Raw genomic sequence first — 5,467 nt, 5'->3', positions numbered from 1 at the left:
TAATACATACTTGTTCTAAAAATGCAGGAAAAAATGGCTTCAAATAGGATAAGAAAGACAGCTAAACAAAACAGAATTATTAAATCCATGCCAGTTTCCACACCTCTATGAATTTCAGTAGGTGGTCCACTTCTGACAGTGTACAAACCAGCAGGAGAGTTTACTAATGAAAGACTAGATACATGTGTTGACATAGCATTAAATGACTAGTTTGTCACTCCCCCAGGATATGAATTGTGGATTCCATTCTGTAGTAGCACAAACTAACTGCTTTTATTATCTTGGTTTTTTATTTTTATTTTTCTAGTTAAACTTTTTTAAATGGGTTTCAAAATTCTGTGACAAATTTTTGGTCAAGTTGTTTCCATTAAAAAGCAACAATTTTAAAAACTAATTACTTAAAACTGTCATATGCAACAAAGAAAATCAAAGTGGTCCATAAAACACTCTCCGTTCCTTCTGAAGGTTTTACGATGAATTGTTATCATTAACCAGTCTTTTACAACTAAACTTACATGGCCAATTGAAACAAAAAATTTGGAGACTGTTCTTCCACCACTGATGAAGACCAGGGTGGCCGGTATTAGGGAAATTATTCATTTACTCTTCTGAGCTTTCTGGGCAGACTTGGTGACCTTGCCATCTCCAGTAGCCTTCTTGTCCACTGCTTTGATGACTCCCATGGCACCTGTTTATCTCGTATCATGAACAGCAAAGTGACCCAGAGATGGATAGTCTGAGAAGCTCTCAACACACGTGGGCTTGCCAGGAGCCATATCAATGATGGCAGCATCACCAGACCTCAAGAATTCAGGGCCATCTTCCAGCTTTTTACCAGAACGGAGATCAATCTTTTCCTTCAGGTCAGCAAACTTGTATGCAATGTGAGCCCTGTGGCAACCAGCACAGAGGCATAGCCAGTGCTGATTTGGCCTGGATGGTTCAGGATAATTACCTGAGCAGTGAAGCCAGCTGCTTCCATTGGCAGGTCATTTTTGCTGTCACCAATAATGTTGCCGTGACAAACATCCTTGTCACACATTCTTAACATTGTCCCCAGGAAGAGCTTCACTCGAAACTTCATGGTGCATTTCGACAGATTTTACTTCAGTTTTAATGTTGACTGGAGCAAAGGCTGCCACCATAACAGGCTTGAGAACACCAGTCTCCACTCGCCCAACAGGAATAGTACCAATACCTCGAATTTTGTAGATGTCCTGGAGAGGCAGGCGCAAGGGCTTGTCAGTTGAACGAGTTGATGGTAGGATGCAGTCCAGAGCCTCAAGCAGCATGGTTCCACTGGCATTGCCATCCTTACAGGTGACTTTGCATCCCTTCAACCAAAGCATGTTAGCATTTGGCTCTAGCATGTTTTCACCATTCCAAACAGAAATTGGCACAAATGCTACTGTGTTGGGGTTGTAGCCAATTTTCTTAATGTAAGTGCTGACTTCTTTAATAATTTCCTCATATCTCTTCTGGCTTTAGGGTAGCTCAGTGGAATCCATTTTGTAATACCAACAATTAGTTGTTTCACACCCAGTGTGTAAGCCAGAAGGGCATGTTCTCAGGTCTGCCCATTGGTGATACCAGCTTGAAATTCACCAACACTGGCAGCAACAATCAGGACAGCACAGTCAGCCTGAGATGTCCCTGTGATCATGTTTTTGATGAAGTCTCTGTGTCTTGGGGCATCAATGATAGACAGATAGTACTTGCTGGTCTCAAATTTCCACAGGGAGATATCAATAGTGATACCATATTCACGCTCAGCCTTCAGTTTATCCAAGACCCAGGCATACTTGAAGGAGCCCCTTCCCATCTCAGCAGTTTCCTTCTCAAATTTTTCAGTGGTTCTTTTGTCAGTGCCACCACATGTGTAGAGCAGATGTCCAGTAATGGAGGACTTGCCCCAATCTGCATGTCCAATGATGACAATGACGATATGAGTCTTTTCCGATCCAATTTTCACTTTTAGGGGTAGTTTTCATGACACCTGTGCTTTGGCAGCAAACCCATTGCAAAAAATCTATCATTTTGTTTTTTTTTTTTTTTAAACTTTAACTTCTCACACAAATTAACAGCTTTCTGTTTGCCATTAACATGTTTATTTTGTGCCGCACTTGGTTTAAATTAAAATTGGCTCACTAGTTATGCACTTCAAAATTTAGTACTTCTTCAAAGACCTGCAGGATGACTTAATGAGTATGGAATGCAATTCTCTTCTTTAAATCAAATTAAATGTAAGTTGTCTATGTTCAATACTGCAAGAGTACATTGTGTATGCAATAAATTGAGAATAACTCAATATAAAGAGATGATTATATGTCTTCCATGTCTAAAATATATGCAATATGATTGGCTAGCTATGGATTTTTACTCCTGGCTTATATCCACTGGGGAATTTTTAAATTGTAACACTGTAGATCTATGATATTGTGTCTCTGAATATAAACAGCAACAGGGCCCCAAAAGATCAAAGCTCAAGTTTTCTTTTGAAAAAGAGACTGTTGTAAGAAAACAGTCTCTCCTTGTTATCACCATGGGATATATCTATGGACTTGAGAGGTCATATTATCATTCAAATCTTTAAAGTCAGTTTTTCAGGGTGAAAGAATAATCAAAAGTAAAGTACACTCCTGAGGGTTATGCAATTTAGTTAGCTCTGGAAGCAACATTTACAAGTAGATAACATTGGCCAGGAAAATACACCTATAACTACTTAAAGTAAGAAGTAAAGAATCCTAACAGTCTTTAGGTTTTGTTATCAACACAACAAGAATTATCACAACTATTAAACTGATTAGCAGTTCTAATTAAGAGATATAGAACAAAGATCATTAACATAATAAAACTGACCTAATCTCCTATTATTGATGGTTACATACTTATTGACAACTGAGATTGACATGAATTTATTAATCTTAATTTGATAAGCATTGGTAAGTTTTTCTTTCAGAAAATCAGTAGTTGTCTATTTACTTTATGTGTTTTGCTATGTTGGTCTAGAACAACAGTACTTATAAATTCCAACACGTCTATTTATTCAAAATTTAATTTTGATAAGGTAAGAAAATTTGGCCAATTTGAAGCGAGCCAAATTTTAGAAGAAAATAAAATTTAAATATTAATTTAGAAACATTTATATGTCTAATTACGGAAAATTGAATTTCCAGACACAAGTCTGATAAATGTTAAAATTGATTTTATTCATCCCTTTTTATATCTACAACAAGGCTGATAATTATGTGCACTAAATCTGTTTAACTTCAATGCAGACTTTAATAAATATGTTAGTAGAAATGTTTCCTTCATCAAATATGTAGATAGAGACAGCATTTGCAATTTGAGAAAACAGCAGTTTACGAGAGTAAGTAATAACTGATTTAAACTTTATGAAATTGGACTAATCTATTATGGTGCCTAATTATGCTAGTTATATAAAATTTCAAACCATATATCATCTTGAACAAGACAATGGGTAAAATGCTGTGCAGAACTCAGACATGAAAAGTAAATATTTATATTGAAAAATCCAGCATTTGCTCAAGGATAAGGCTTTATTTTGTGTAACTTCACTTATTTTGAGATTGAGAACATGGACTCTATAGAGTTAGAGAGAACAGATTCAAATCTGAGACTAGTCAGTGTCAAAACGTCATATTGGAAGATTGAAAATAAGTTATAACACTTTGAAGTCCTATTCTATAGTGTCATCTAGATTTGATAAAAGAATGTCTCACTTCTCTTACCTTTTTTCTCTCAAGAATCTTTTCTCATTCCTTATATGATACTCACATATTTTCACGGTTGTGAAGTTTGCTTTAACTTTTCTAGATGATTTTGGCATTCTGTTCTCCTATTATGTAACTTTCTATAGGTAGCCATTTCAAAACAAAAAGCTTAATTTAAACATATAAATTTGTTCTTTTTTCTTAATCGCCTAGTATATCATGATGATTAGATAGAGTAATTAAATTTATTTTAATGTCCAGATACAGAGTGGGTTGAGTTTATTTTTGAAGTACAGGATAAGCAGCATTCTGCATATAAAAATATAAAAATCTAAAATCTGAAATACTCTAAAATCTAAAACATTTTGAGCACAGATGTAATGCCACAAGTGTAAAACTTCACACCTGACCTCATGTGATGGTCATAGTCAAAACACAGGCACAATGTTGTTTCATGTGCAAAATGATTTAAAATATTGTATAAAATTACCTTCAGGTTATATGCATAAAGTACATATAAAACACAAATAAATTTTGTGTTTTGACTTGGATGTCATCCCTAAGACATCTCATTATATATACGCAAATATTCAAAAATCTGAAAAGACTCGTAATCTAAAACGCTTCCAACAATTGAAAAACACATAAAGAATACATATTTAATTAAGAAAATAATATATAATATTGCATAATATTGTATTTGGTGTTGTATTAATCAGGATTCTCTAGAGGGACAGAATATATATATGGAGAGTTTCTTAAGTCTCAACTCAAACTACCACAAGGTCCTGCAATAGGCTGTCAGCAAGCTGAGGAACAAGGAGAGCCAGTTCAATTCCACAAACTGAAGAACTTGGAGTCCAATGTTTGAAGGCAGGGATCCTGGGAAAAAGCATACAGCACGGGAGAAAGATACAGGCTGGGAGGCTAAGCCAGTTTTGCCTTTTCATGTTTTTCTGCCTGTATTATATTTGTTGGCAGCTATTAGATGGTGCCCACCTAGATTAAGGGTGAATCTGCCTTTCCCAGCCCACTGACTCAAATGTAATCTGCTTTGGCAACACCATCACAGACACACCCAGGATCAATACTTTGTATCCTTCAATTCAATCAAGTTGATTCTCAGTTTTAACCATCACAAATCTACCCCTTGTCAACTTGAACCCATACACATCTCTTGAGATCATACATAATCTTCAAATAAGACAATAATAAGGTCATAATTATGTCTTACATAATACAACTATCTTTCATACAACTGGAAATGTACCAATTCCCAACCCAAATGCTATTTGGGTGTGTTAACATAAAGGTAACCGTACTTGAGTGATGACATGAAGTCAATAAATGTTATGTCACATCATAAAAGAGAACGGAAATAAAATGAAGATGTTTTATTTCTTTAGTAGAAGTGTATACATGCAGAAACATGTTTTTAACAAAATGAGGAGGGATACTCATGACAATTATAATTCTCCTTTCTGCAACTGGTCACGTGGTTGTATCTGGTATTGATGATGAGCTTCTTCTACTACCCTTTCTGTATTATTATTCCCTTTGCCTTCAGCAAACACGTCAGCAAGTTGTAAATTTTTTCCTAATGGAGTGACCAAAACCTTCATTCCTGAAGGGTCTGAGAACATATGTAGTCCTGCCTGAACTGGGCTGTTGTAGTTTTCCATTTGCCTTAATCACAGGGCATGGTAATATTAAGAGACATTCTAATGGATCTC

At 35.6% G+C, this 5,467-nt stretch overlaps 1 pseudogene; it reads right to left on the bottom strand.

The window, feature by feature from the left end:
- Positions 1-596: 596 nt before the first annotated feature.
- On the bottom strand, positions 597-1,884 carry LOC108295315 (annotated as a pseudogene).
- Between the last annotated feature and the right edge of the window lie 3,583 nt (positions 1,885-5,467).

The sequence above is a fragment of the Cebus imitator genome, unplaced genomic scaffold (assembly GCF_001604975.1).
Source record: "Cebus imitator isolate Cc_AM_T3 unplaced genomic scaffold, Cebus_imitator-1.0 Scaffold631, whole genome shotgun sequence".
In the NCBI taxonomy this organism is placed as follows: Eukaryota; Metazoa; Chordata; class Mammalia; order Primates; family Cebidae; genus Cebus; species Cebus imitator.
The sequence above is the reverse complement of the archived record's forward strand: the minus strand, read 5'-3'. Positions and strand labels throughout refer to the sequence as shown.